Source organism: Dendrobates tinctorius, unplaced genomic scaffold (assembly GCF_039654945.1).
Source record: "Dendrobates tinctorius isolate UK_male_01 unplaced genomic scaffold, ASM3965494v1 ptg000116l, whole genome shotgun sequence".
Lineage (NCBI taxonomy): Eukaryota > Metazoa > Chordata > Amphibia > Anura > Dendrobatidae > Dendrobates > Dendrobates tinctorius.
The window spans coordinates 25,950,624-25,965,583 of NW_027361784.1; the positions used below are offsets into that span (position 1 = coordinate 25,950,624).

Genomic DNA, 14,960 nt, shown 5'->3' on the forward strand with positions numbered 1-14,960 from the left:
TTGTGGAGCCAGTAGTTCCTATGGAAGCACCTCCTGACCCTGTATTGGTTAAAGGCATTGTGGAATATGAGGTAGAGAAAATATTGGATTCTCGTTTGGCTAGACGGAGACTCCAGTACTTGGTCAAATGGAAGGGTTATGGCCAGGAGGATAATTCTTGGGTCTCTGCTTCTGACATTCATGCCGATAGATTGGTTCGTGCTTTTCACCGGGCCCATCCTGATCGGCCTGGTGGTGTGGATGAGGGTTCGGTGACCCCTCCTCAAGGGGGGCTACTGTTGTGAATTCACTTTCTGGCCTACCTCTGGTTGCTGGGGAAGGTGGTGGAGATGGTTGTCTTGACGGAGGGGTCGCGAGTTCTCTTTCCAGGCTCCCTCTGGTGGTTGCAGGAGTTAATGGAGCTGATCTAATTAACAGAGGCTTGCCACCTGATAATGAGGAGGACGATTGGACATTGGGGGTTTCTGACTGGATTTAAGACAGCCGACTCCCTCTATCCCTGCTGGTGACTTTTTCCTGCCTCCTGAGGTCTTAGCTTCCAGCTCAGTCCCTGCATGCTCAAGCTAAGTGTTCTTTTGCTATTGTTCACATTTGATTTGGTTTTGTCTATTTCAGTTTTGTGTGGTCAGCCAGCCCCGACTGGGGCTGGGCTGAATTTCCATCCTTATGTTACTGTTTTTGCCAGTTTGTTTTTGCCCCTTATTAGATTGGCCTCTCTTTGCTCTGTTTTCAGAATATACCAGAGTGCTGATATAGTGGGCGAAGTCTAGTGACTTCAGTATTTTTTCTATCAGACGTGTTGGGCATTTTTTGCAGGGTTTTTTGCGTGATTGCACAGTGTCTTTCCTTTCATGTCCTGTCTAGTTAGTTTGGGCCCCATCGTTTGCTCAGCCTATTTTCCTACCTGCGTTTGTGTTTTCACCTTGTCTCACCGACAATATATGTTTGGGGGCTGTCTATTCCTTTGGGGTATGCGCTGGGGCAGTTTAGATTTTCCCTTTCTTGCTTTAGGCTTATTTATTTCTCCGGCTGTGTCGAGGCGTCTAGAATCATTGTAGGTACGCTCCACAGCTACTGCTAGTTGTGTGGATAGGATCAGGGGTCTGCAATCCGCTTAGTTACCAAGCTCTCTGGTTTTCTGTTGCTTAGCTTGGTCTTGCTTTCCTCCTCGGTGACCCAATCATAACAGTTCCCCATCCTTACTCCTTCCTCTAGTAATGTTCTCCATCCTGGCTCTTTCCTGTAATAATGTCCCCATCCTGGCTCCTTCCTGTAATAATGTTCTCCATCCTGGCTCTTTCTTGTAATAATGTTCCTCATCCTGGACATTTCCTGAAATAATGTCCCCTGTTATTGGCCCCTTTCGGTAATAATGTCCCTTATCCTGGGCCCATTCCTATAACAATGTCCCCCCATGTTGGTATAATATATTCCATCCTGGGCCTTTTCTTGGTATAATGTCCCTCATCTTGTTATAATGTCCCCATCATGGGCCCCTTCCTGGTATAATGCCCCATCCTATAACAGTGACCCATATACTGGGCCTCTTACTGATATATTACCCCCATCCTATAACATGGCCCCCATCCTGCGCCCCTTCTTGGTATAATGTCCCACATACTGGGCCCCTTCCTGTATAATGTCCCCATCATCGGCCCCTTCATGGTATAATGTCGTCCATCCTATAACAATGGTCGCCATCCTGGGCCCCTTCCTGGTATAATTTCCCCATCATTGGCCCCTTCCTGGTATAATGTCCCACATCTTATTGAAATGGCCCCTATCCTGGGCCCTTTCCTGGTATAATGACCTACATACTGGGTCCCTTCCTGGTATAATGTCCCCATCATCGGCCCCTTCCTGGTATAATGTCGTCCATCCTATAACAATGGCCCCCATCCTGGACTTTTCCGTTCTGCCATTCTTTTACAACACATTAAAAACAATTCTTACCTTCCTGTGCTCCCACGACGTGCAGCGTCCTCTTCTATAACCTGCAGTTAATGCCTGGTGCATGACGTCATTGCCATGCGATGCTCGTAACGGGCACACTGAGGTCAGCTGTCGTCCTCTGATTGACCGGTGGCATGTATTGCGGTGCAGGTAGCCGGTGGGTCCCTGCACCACAATACTCCTCCGCTGAGGAACACATGCAGCTGAAATAGGCGCTTGTGTCGGCTGATCTCCCTCCAGCACGGGCCCGCAGGCGGTGTGACCATCGTGAAGCCCCTGCATCTAACTGTAGAACAAAAATGCGTTCAAACATAGATACGGTTTCATCTGACTTGTACAGTCAGAGCTCAGTGTTTCAGTCTGCATCACCTGTGAAAATCTCATGTCACTGTAAAAACTCTTCAGAAATAGGCATGAGACATTTAAGACAATGGCAGGAGGAAATCAGGTGATCGCCGCGCTATAGCGCCCCCGTGTGGACACATCCAAAGATGAAATCATTCAACCTGTTATTTCCTTTCCCGGTCTGTAGAGGCCGACGTTGCTCTTATTTTGCAGTTTCCTCCATGTTGGTTTATTTTGTCCTCATGGTACTGAGAAAATAAAGCTCCGTAGTCTTCTCTCTGGTCTCTAACGCGGCATCATTTCTGATCCAGGTGGAATTCAGCTGCCTCAGTCAGATGAGTGGGCGTTCGAAGGTGGCCGACCCCTATTCAATGTACAGAACCATATACTTATATTGGGTGGCCTAAAAATGGCGGAACCTTCCTTGAACCTTCATACACCTTTTATCATTGGGATCATGGGGGGATTATACGCTTCCAAAGCCATGGAGGACCAGACGCAGCCCCATTAATATTCTTCGTTCGTGTGTTCCCAAAAACAAAAAAATATCCCTGAGCCCAGTAATGACGTATCTGCCATTCATGGTCCATTTGTTAGGCTAGTTTCACACTAGCGTTTAAACGACGCGCGCACGGCGCCGCCAAGCCACGCCCCCTGCCGGCTCCCTGCCCGCCCCTTCCTGTTATCGCCTCCTCCGAGCGCAGAGGGCTGCATGCGTTATGCGCACCCTATCTTTAGCATAGGGTGCGCAGGCCGTGCGCAACTATGAATATAGCGTGCGCTGCGCATTTTTGGAGGTGCGCCGTGCGCGCCGAACGCAGCATGTTGCATTTTGGCGCGCACGGCGCACATTCAAAAATGCGCAGCGCACGCTATATTCATAGTTGCGCACGGCCTGCGCACCCTATGCTAAAGATAGGGTACGCATAACGCATGCAGCCCTCTGCGCTCGGAGGAGGCGATAACAGGAAGGGGTGGGCAGGGAGCCGGCAGGGGGCGTGGCTTAGCGGCGCCGTGCGCGCGTCGTTTAAACGCTAATGTGAAACTAGCCTTATCCAGTCATAATTCCTTTTGTTCTCCGTCCATTCAGACCTCGTCCTTGCTTCTGCATGGCATCTGTTCTTCTGAAAATAGCCCAAAGTAAGAGAACGGGCGTCACTAGAGACCCTCTTTCTTCCTCTGTCAAAATGGTATTTGCTTATTTTATTTCCCAAGGAGCATTGCATGGTCAGTAAGTCTCTACTCCACCTTGGCGGCCTCTCGACAGTGCTGCAGCCAATCACTGAGCTTTGCCCGGACTGACGGCACATGCTGCCTCCAAGCAGGACTTGGGGGGTGTTTGCAGTGTACATTGTTTGGGACTTGCCAAAAGTGGTGTTTTAAAGGGAATCTGTCACCGGAAGTTGCAGGCCTATGTAAATGGCCTCGGTCAGGTCCGATGGGCAGTGTTTCTTCTTTTTTCTCCACCCCATCCTTGGCCCCCGTCCGCGCTCTTCTCCGGTATTCTTCTCCATCGTTCGCGCGTGCACAAAGCAATCTTGCTTCGCGCACGCGCAGTATGCTTTGCCCAACTGCGGGCAAAGCCGAAAATCATTACTGCGCATGCGCCGGTACACTATGTCCCGGAAGTATTTCGCTGTGTTCCGGGACACTAAGAATCTCACAGTACAATATATCGTACATTGATGAAGGTCCTAGACCGAAACGTCTGTGTATGTATGTACTGTTGTATAATTAAAAATCACCTTTCTGCATCAGAAACCTTTGGTGTGTGCCAAGTTTATATATATTTACTTCTTTTGCTGCAATTCCTGCTGAGCTCTTTTGGGGTATGTCTCTACCAGCTTGCACATCTAGAGGTGACGCCTTTGCCCATTCTTCTTTGCACGCTCGCTCTAGCTCAGTGAGATTGAATGGAGACATTTGTGAACATCAATTTTCATGTCTTGCCGCAGATTGTCAATGGGCTTTAGATCTGGACTGTGACTGGGCTGTTCAAACACATGACTAGGCTTTGATCTAAACCATCCATTGTAGCTAGCGCAGGATGTTTAGGGTCGTTTTCCTGCTGGAAGGTGAACCTACGTCCCAGTCGCAAGTCTTTTACTGTCTCTAACAGGATTTCCTACCGGATTGCACTGTTTTTATCACCATCCATCTTCCCATCATCTCTGACCAGCTTCAATGCTCCTGCTGAAGACAAGCCTCCCCAAAGCATGATGCTGCCACCACCATGTGTGACGGTGAGGATGGTGTTTTCAGAGTGATGTGCAGTGTTAGTTTTTTTTTCCTCCATACATAAAGTTTTGCATTTAGCCCAAAAAGGTCTACTTTGGTCTCATTTGACCTGAGCCCCTCCTACCACATACTACCTGTGTCCTCTACATAGCTTATAGCAAGCTGCCAACAGGACTTATGCATTGCTTTTAAAAACGTGTTTCTTCCTGCCACTCCGCCATGAAGGTCAGATTTGTGAAGTATCTATTTATATAATTGCCTTGTAATGTTTTCATTTCCTGATCTGTCCAGATGTCACCGTATCCCAGAATGCCAAGCGGAGGAAGTTCACTGACCACCATATTGGGACACCCGTCTCAATATGGAAACTGCTGCTGGTACCAACCTATTGCGCGGTACCACCAGCGGAACACCGTCGCACCATACACACACTTTAAACTCTGTACGCACCCCACACTCACACACACACTCTCACACTCACGCAGCCTCTTGCACAGTACCCCCAGCGGAACACCGTCGCACTGCGCCTGCGCGAATTCCACGCAGGCACAGTGAATCATTCAGCTGATCCCGGTGGCAGATGCGTGATGTGTCTACAGGCAGAGGATGCTGGTCACATTAAAGGGGTTTTCCCACGAACCAAAGTTCATTTTAAAAATTGTCTGTGTCTGACCGTGTATGGAGCATACCACATCTCCTGGGCAGGGGAGGAAGCAAAAGACAATACTAACATTACAGCAGGGGATCACAGAGGATTCATTCTGTGAGGTAAAATATTTCACTGACTGTTTTTAAACAATATTTTACTTCACAAAATGTATCCTCTGCGACCTCCTGCTGTAATGTCAGTATTGTCTTTTGCTTCCTCCCCTGCCCAGGAGCTGTGGTATGTTCTGTACATGGTCAGACACAGGGGTGAGAGAGACAGGGCACAGAGGGGAGACAGCACAAACTGGACAGCACATGAGGGGAGAACACAGCACAGGAAGGAGAGACACAGCAGATAAGGGGGATAGCACATGGGGTGGACAGGTCAAAGAAGAGAGCACAGACAGAAGAAGTCAGCAAATGGGGAAAGAGAGAGTGGGTAGGTGGGTGAGCACATGGGGGGGAGAGATTCTCAACACTGCTAAGCTTCCCCCATCATGACATTACCGCCCTCCCGATGCGATAGCATCGGGCCTCCATCTAGTATGACTAATAGTTGTCATGTGGACAGATTCTCCCACCTTAGCTGTGGATCTCTGCAGCTCCTCCAGAGAGACCATGGGACTCTTGGCTGCTTCTCTATTTAGTGCTACCTTTGCTTGTGATGTCAGATTAGGTGGACGGCCATGTCTTGGTAGGTTTACAGTTGTGCCATACTCCCCCATTTTTGGATAATGAATTTAGTGCTCCATGACATGTTCAGAGCTTGGGCTATATTTTTATAACCTAACCCTGTTTTAGTCTTCTCCACAACTTTATCCCTGACCTGTCTGGTGTGCTCCTTAGTTTTCATAATGCTGTTCTGAAACAAATCTCTGAGGCCTTCACAGAACAGCTGAGGTTATACACTGAGAATAAATTACACCCAGGTGGACTCGTTTTACTAACTATGTGACTTTTGGAGACAATTTGTTACTCGGGATTGGACTGGTAAAATCCGAAAATCTGTCTATGCTGGATCTAGTACTTCAATTTGTGCTCCCATCTGACCCATACTGCAGGCCCTGCTGTCATGGTCCTTGCCAATCTACACTGTCTGACAAGTCTAGCTCCTCTGTATCATCTTCTCTTGCCCGTGCTGCTCACCTTGACCTATGTCTTAGAGAATCCACCTCAGCGGGTGAGCCCTTAGCAATATGTATGTAGCTCCCAGAGGTCACGCTGCACCAGGTGTGTACCTAGTAGAGCCAGAAGGGGCGCCAGCAAGCTACCTAGCCTTGGTCCTGGTATATAGATACAGGGCTAGGGCAGCAAACTGAACCTTTGCCCCGATGAAGCAGAGGCAGTAGATTATCACATAATGTATAATAGAAAGATGCGATAAGGACGTCCTGAACCTAAATACCTGTGATCTCAGTCACTATGAACAATATGTGAGAAAGGTCCGCCACGGCTAAGCTATGTTATATTACTCAGAACCCAAGGGGGGAATCCACCGTCATGGCAACAGTCACAAAGTACAGCCGGTTACCTGGTACTGTCTGTTTGCTCAGCCTGATAAGGGTCATATAGTCGTTTTCCTATCAGATATGGCAACTCGGTCATATCAGACCACTCCCCAGTCCACGAATAAACTGTCCTCAGTGCTTCAGCTCCAACCAGGTGATGGCACACATAATTCATCAGCTTTTCTAATTTTTTTTTATTTTACTAAATATTAAAAAATGCAATTTTCCAGATCGTAAATTGCATCGTGGATTGTGGTACAACATGTCCAGGGCCAGCCTTACAATGCATGATACATTGAGAAATCCAGGAACCAGGGCTTCAGATGTCCTCATTTTGGTAACTATATTAGTGCAAAAAAATCACAACATTTCAGGCACATATGGCCTTTATCAAGCCATAGAAAAAGAGTTCTGTGGCTTGATAAAGGCCCCGCTTGACCAAAACGTTGTGATTTTTCTGCAAAAATAAAGTTGCCAAAAGGAGGACGTCTGGAACCCTAGTTCCTGGATTTCTCTGTATTGCTCCAACCTTGTGGAGGGTTGCACTCAGTGTACACGGACTGCAGAGTGGTACACGGGAATCATCTATGGCAAGTATTTTATGATATACTGTTCGATATATTCTGTGGAAGTCGGCCTCCCGCTATGGTGGACGGTCCTACAGTATACCCTACAGTGCCGTATAGTATCAAAAGAAGAGCTGGAATTAGGGGCGGTTTGCAGGGCTCCCATCCGGCAGCCATAAAATACTGACCTGCCCTCTGGGCCAGAGCCCAGTGAATCGATTCTCTTATCTCTAGAGGTAAAGCAATATTGATTGTGCGTGACTCATGCCCAATGGAGGCTACAGTCGACCTACTGGGATGCAGATGTTAGCCTAGAAGGGAATGGCAAGAGGGAGCATGTATGCTGATGCCTTACTGTGAAAAGCATGCCATGTCAGAAACGGTGAGGAGCCTGGTGCTCAATAAGTATCTGTGCAAGAAGGAATGGGCAATATTGTCAGAGCAGCTACTGTAGTGCATTAATGTCTAAAAGAGTCATTTGGTTTTTTGACCTTGAAAAAGATGCCAGTCCAGTGTTGAAACGCATTGGTACTAATAAAAACCTTTTCTGATGCTCCAAGTCTCTTCATTTCCCACAGCACAGCCCACCTAACATGATCACGCAGCCCACTTAACGTGATTCTCTCCATTCTAGTAAATGTCCAAAAGAGGGGGTAGAACCAAACACTGGTACGGAAAGTAACGAATTGAGAGTGAGACAGGGACCAGAGTAAGGCCGGTTTCACATTTGCGTTACAGGCCGCAGCGCCGGCCTGCGCACGGCCGCCGCTAAGCCCCGCCCCCTGCCGCGCCTCCGGCGGTAGCTCCTCCTCCGGGCACATGCCGCTGCATGCGCCATGCGTCCCCTATCTTTATCACTGAGGACGCAGGTCGTGTGCAGTATGCGTTTGGCGGCGCCTGCGTCCTTTTGACGGTGCGCCGAGCGCAACCAAATTGCAACAGGTTGCGTTTGGCGCTGGTCGGCGCACCATCAAAAGGACGCAGGCGCCGCCAAACGCATACTGCGCACGACCTGCGTTCTCAGTGAAAAAGATAGGGGACACATGACGCATGCAGCGTCATGCGCCCAGAGGCGGAGCTACCGCCGGAGGCGCGGCAGGGGCGGGGCTTAGCGGCGGCCGTGCGCAGGCCGGCGCTGCAGCCTGTAACGCAAATGTGAAACCGGCTTAAGAGCAAGAGAAGAGAATGCTAGCCAGGGGCATAAGGGCATATTCAGGTGAAGTTTATTGCAGCGCACAGACCCGTCAGGTCCGTGTGCAGCGATACACACCTCAGCTAATCAGAGGCCAGCAGCTGACGTTGGCGTGCACGGGGCTTGGGTGCACGGCAGTGACGTCATGTGCTCCTGTCACTTGCACGCTGCAGTCAGAAGAGGATGTCGCAGGGGAGGTGAGTATAATTGTTTATTTTTTCTATGCATTGAAGAACAGTGGCAGAAAGGGGGAAATATATCAGGATGGGGGATATATATACCAGGATAAGGTCCAGGATAAGAGATGTGTACCAGCATGGGGGATATATATACAATACATGGAGGGGGTCCAGGATAAGGGACAAATATACTAGGATGGGGGATATATATTTACCAGGATGGGGCATAGGAAAAGGGACTGCGGTAGAGCGGCTCACTCGGCTTGACACAGAGGTAGTAACGGATCACTGTCTCTTTAAGAATGTGCTTGGTTTATTAAAAGCAGCATAAGTCAAGCTGGGAAAATAAACACGGCCCTCTGGGCAAAACAACAAATAAAACAAAAATGTACACAGTCCATATGTTTGCGGGGAGCTGAACGATCTGCAGCACTACAGATTCATTCACTCTTTCATCGTCAGGACACAAACCCCTGAAGACTCCTCACTCCAGCCTGCCAGAACAAAGACTGCCTCTGGAGCCCAGCTATATACAGCGCTGGCAAAAATTAAGAGACCACTTCCAAATGTTCAGTTTGTCTGATTTTTCTCTTTATATATTTTTTGAGTAAAATGTAAATTGTTCTTTTATTCTATAAACTACTGACAACATGTCTCCGAATTTCCAAGCAATAAAATTTGTATTTTTTTTCTAAAAATTAGAAATGGTCAAAATTAAATAAAAGAACCAATGCTTTCAGACGTCAAATGCAAAGAAAACGAGTTCATAATCATTTAGAAAAAACAATACTCATGTTTTAGCTCTGGAAGAGTTCAGAAATCAATATTCTGTGGAATAACCATGATTTTTAAAGACAGCTTTCATGCGTCTTGGCTGCTCTCCACCTGTCTTTCACACTGCTTCTGATGCAGAAATGTAAGCAGGTCTTCTTTGTTTGATGGCTTGTAACTATCCATCCTATTCTTGATTACATTCCAGAGGTTTTCAATGGGGTTCAGGTCTGGAGAATGGGCTGCCCATGACAGGGTTTTGATGTGGTGGTCTCTTAATTTTTGCCAGCGCTGTAATCCCCAGACCATGTGACTCCTACCCATGTGACTGATCACACGACTGTGACATCACACAGGTCCTGTCAGCACACGGGTTGCCGGCTCTGCAGGTGGAGATAAGGTGGACATCCTCCCACCCACTGTATAGATGTCTACATAAAAACCAGCCCATTATGCAACTTAGCTTAAACATCAGCACATAGTGCGCTGGAGGGAAATACTCTTGGTTTTACATCACTGACGCCATTAAGCGCCAGTACGTTACCAGTGACTTTGTCACAGGACATATACCAAGATGGAGTATATGCCAGGATGGGACCCAGGATAAGGGACATATACCAGGATGGTGCCCAAGATAAGGGATATATATACCAGGATGTGAGATATATATACCAGGATGTAGGGCACACATACTGTATATATAGAACAGGATGGACGGGGAGCCTGGTCCAAATTTTGCACAGGGGTCCATAGGACCCTAGTTGCGCCACAGTTGCTAGCAGGTCCCATAAAGTGTTTTGTAACCAAATTTGTTGCCTCTTCTGAGTGAAGTTCTTACTGAATTATCTCTTGGGTTCATCTGTGTTTCTTCCACTCTCCCTAAGTAGGATAACCATTGCGCCACCAGAGTCAGTGTATCTTATATTTAAGGAGTCACAACCTCATCCACAGCCTCCTCACATACCCAAAACTGTTTAACTTGTGTAAGGTAGCGCTTGTTACTCAGGTTGGGGACACTCGCTTGGCAGCCGATTAACCAGATCCGGCATGGGTTTCTAAACATAAATCAGTCCATGTGGTTTATTAGGCAGCATAAACCATAAACAGCAACAGGCTTTTCATATCAAAACAGCACAGCATAATGTTCATGACAGAGCTCCGCTCTGTTAACCCTGTGGTCACACAGGCTTTGCTTTATCCAGCCATCAGGCTATACAGTCTCTCAGTTATTTTCCCCTGACCGGGTTACCTCATAGCTGCTTCACACTTCAAACGCTCATTCCCTCTCCTGGGAACCGTCAGACACATGCAGCCATTATACACAGCCTCCACATGTGCACTTCAGGACCAATCAGATCCAGGCATTCTCTCTTGTGACCTTCCCTGGTCACCATGTATGGTCTGTACCCACGCCCACCGGATCACATGGCTATGACCTCATCGCAGGTCCTACAACCATACACACATAGGCTTTACTATGGGCGTTTAGACACACGCCCCTGGGTGGGTCTGTAGGTGACTGGTCCCGCCCATCTCACCAGCCTCCTGAAGGCTTCCCTGACACACTGTAACAGAACTTCAGCAGTATCTCTGCTGATCAACACAAGGCCACACATCTTGGGATACATAACGGTCATTTAGCATCCTGCCGCTCATCCTATCTCTATTGCCATAATGTGCATGACCAATAAAGCGACCCCTAGCTGTCAGAGTGGTCACTGCACCACACTTGTTAATGTAAACTTACATCCAAGGCTGCATTCACAGCCTTGTCATATCACCTCTATGCTGATGACACACAGATCTTCATCTCTGGACCAGATATCACCTCCCTACTAACCAGAATCCCTCCTTGTCTGTCTGCTATTTCATCCTTCTTCTCCACTAGATTTCTAAAACTTAATATGAACAAAACAGAATTAATCATCTTTCTCCCATCTCACGCGACCCCCCAACGGACCTATCCATTAAAGTAAACGGCTGCCCACTCTCTCCAGTCCCACAAGCTCACTGCCTCAGGGTTATCCTTGACACTGATCTCTCTTTCAAGCCACATATCCAAGCCCTATCCACTTCCTGCCGACTTCAACTCAACAATATTTCACGGATCCGTACATTTCTCAACCAAGAATCTGATAAAACCCTAGTCCATGCCCTCATCATCTCCCGCCTTGACTACTGCAACCTCCAGCTCTGTGGCCTCCTCTCTAACACTCTCGCACCCGTCCAGTCTATTCTAAACTCTGCTGCTCGACTAATCCACCTGTCCTCCCGCTACTCCCCGGCCTCTCCCCTATATCAATCTCTGCACTGGTTACTCATTACCCAAAGACCCAAGTTCAAAACCCTAACCATGTCATACAAAACCATCCACAATCTGAGTCCTCCATACATCTGTGACCACGTCTCCCGGTACTTACCTGCACGAAACCTCAGATCCTCACAAGATCTCCTTCTCTACTCGTCTTATCTCCTCTTCCCACAATCGCATACAAGATTTCTCCCGCGCATCACCCCTACACTGGAACTCTCTACCACAACATATCAGACTCTCGCCTACCATCGAAACCTTCAAAAAGAGCCTGAAGACCTACCTCTTCCGACAAGCCTATAACTTGCAGTAACCACCTATCCACCAAACCGCTGCACGACCAGCTCTACCCTCACCTACTGTATCCTCACCCATCCCTTGTAGATTGTGAGCCCTCGCGGGCAGGGTCCTCTCTCATCCTGTACCAGTCGTGACTTGTATTAGATTACTGTACTTGTATGTATTATGTATACCCCTCCTCACATGTAAAGCGCCATGGAATAAATGGCGCTATAGTAATAAATAATAATATGTTTGGTCTCAGTGCTATCCATGGAAAAACCTGATCTCACCTGGACAGCAGCCGAACAGCACTCGGAAAGCACTTGGACAGTACCCGGATAACAACCAGACAGCACTTGGACAGCACCTTGACAGCACTCAGACAGCACACGGATAGCAATCGATCAGCACTCAGACAGCACCCGGGCAGGACCCAGACAGCACTCGGACCAACATTATTCACTAGTGCTTTTCAAGTGACTTTTTTTCACACAGACCAAATGTCCACTTTAAAAAAAATATCTTAGCACACACTATTGTCTTCCAGATTTTGGATGACACTTGCTGGTACTGGTGAGGTTGCTGGTACTGAATGAATAGGAGGGGGAGGAGGGAGAGTGGCTGGAGGGAGGGCAGGTGTGGGAGGAACTACCGGGGTGGGTGGAGGAGCTTGGGAGGTAACCTGCGCTAGAGCAGCATGGCACGAATGCATTACATGCATCTGCTGGTCAGGAGATAGCGTATCTATGCGCTCGACTACAGACCAGAAAAAGGTGTGGTTTGGAGTTCTACTTGCATCTGAATGCATGCTTTGCAGAAGTGTTTTGACCTCCAGAATGCTGGTGTTGAGCATATTAAATCCTCTGGCAATTTGCTCAGACAAGACTTTAAGACAGTTTTGGAAAGATGCATTCAGATGCAAGAACTCTGGGGCATAGCTCTTTTCCTGACCCCTCTGCCACTGCCGCCCAGTACCCGCAGGTGTACTAGAGGTGGCAGAGGCAGAAGGGTGGGGTAAAGGGAAAGCTATATCCTCACCAGCAGATTCATGCAATGGAGTCGGCCACGATACTCCAGTGCTAGTGGATGGGACAGAGGGATCAGATGGGAGGGAAGGCTGGGAAGTTGCAGATGGGCCAGGGCAGTCGAAGTGTCCCTCAGTGGCAGACTCCTGAGGGATCGCCCCAGAAGGGTCCAACTGTGCAGGCTTCCGAGTGCTGCTGTGGAATAAAGAGAAAAAAAAATACAATTACTATATTGATATTGCTGAAACACAAAAATTTGTTAGACATGTTAACATTTTTTTTAATGGGGTGTGTAATATTTACCTTCTGGTCACCATTGTTGCCTGGAGGAACGACAGGGCGTGCGCATACTTGTACATGCTCCTGCGTCCTCCAGAGCCACTCGGGGCCCACATTTCTTTGTTGAACTCCTTCTTGAAGCGATCCCTGATAGACCGCCACCTCTCACCCCTGAAAAGAGAAAGCACAAACTGGTTAGTATACAACATCAGGGTTTCCCAAACTCCAGTCTTCATGTCCCCCACGGGTCATGTTTACAGGATTTCCATAGTGTTGCACAGGTGAGAGAATCACTGATGCCTTGATGATACTTCCACCATCTGCGCAATACAAATGAAATCCTGAAAACATGACCCGTGGGAGCCACGAGGACGGAAGTTTTGGAATCACTGCTTTACATCCAGCAACACAACTGAACTGTGTATACTTACGCGTTTGAATCTTGGCTCGAGCATCAAGGTCCTCCCAGTGGTACACAAGTTGTGCACAGATTTCCTCCCAGAGCTTACGGGTCACTATTAGATCGGCATGGCGGCGGTCCCCCATGTTCCACAGCGGCTCCCTTTCTCGGATCAGATCGATGAGGAGGTCAATGTCCAGCCTCCCCGCCTCACCGTCCGAGTCAGGAGCACACTGTGAAGCCTGTTAAAGAAAAAAAGAAAAAAAAAACCATTAGACGCAAAACAAGCCAAAAAAATTAAATAAAACAAAAACATTATAAACAAAATACAAAAGAAAAAAAATGCTTACAAACAAAATGTAAAATAAAAAATAAAAAAGGGAGAAGACAAAACAAAAAAAAAGGTACTTACACGATGGAGACCACCGTGTTGCTCATGCCGACTACCCTGGGAGGCGCTTCGAGGACCTCTTGAACGAGCACCAGATTCAGAAGGCTATAATAAATAAAAAAAATAAATAAATTTGTGCTTGGATGTAGGCATATGTGCTGTGTGCAGTGTGATATCTGCAATTGTGGCGCCCCTGAGGCTCAGTCGCCACAGAGGTACTGCACCTCCTCCTGAGGTGTGGTACCCCACTATCCAGGTAAGGTGGAAACACCTGACCACACTCCAACACCTGCACACCACACCACAAAGTGGTGTAGCAAAGCACCTTCGGCGGCTCCATGCTTGGAGTGTAGCAAAGCACCCATTGGTGGCTCCCTGCTTGGAACACGGAATGTGCTGGGAGGTGGGTGGAGTTTAGTTCCCACCAAAAAGAGCGGGAAGAGTTGAGTCAGTCAGTCAGTCTTTCATTCAGTCAGTGAGTAAGGATGTAGAAGGACAGAGTGTGAGACAGAGAAGATCCCCGGGAGAGGGATGGAAGAAGGAAGTGCTGCAGCAGGCCACAGTGATCTGGGTCTGCTGGCACAGGAAAGAGACAGAGGAAGGAAGCTGGATTCTCCATTGGCAAGAAGGATTAGCACAGAACGTGAAGAGAATAAGAGAACAAGGACCAGGGTTAGAGGAGAACCCTTTTCAAGTTCTAAGCGCAAGGCCGGGGTCCGGTCCCTGAGGTTGTATGGATACTAATGGTCCTGCAGCAGACATCGGAGGAATAGAAGTAGTGACCACTTTATTCCCACACAAGACTTGGGGGCACAAAAGCAACGATAGTGAGCCGGGACTAGGTAGTAAGGAGTCCCCGAAGCAGGCTACAG

At 48.1% G+C, this 14,960-nt stretch overlaps 1 long non-coding RNA gene across 1 annotated transcript; it reads right to left on the reverse strand.

Annotated features, from left to right (window-relative positions):
- Positions 1-10,431: 10,431 nt before the first annotated feature.
- On the reverse strand, positions 10,432-13,925 carry LOC141101384 (uncharacterized). The gene is made up of 3 exons (XR_012234960.1): positions 13,729-13,925; positions 13,322-13,468; positions 10,432-13,213 (listed from the first exon to the last, which is right to left on the reverse strand). It is a non-coding gene; the product is annotated as an uncharacterized lncRNA (long non-coding RNA).
- Between the last annotated feature and the right edge of the window lie 1,035 nt (positions 13,926-14,960).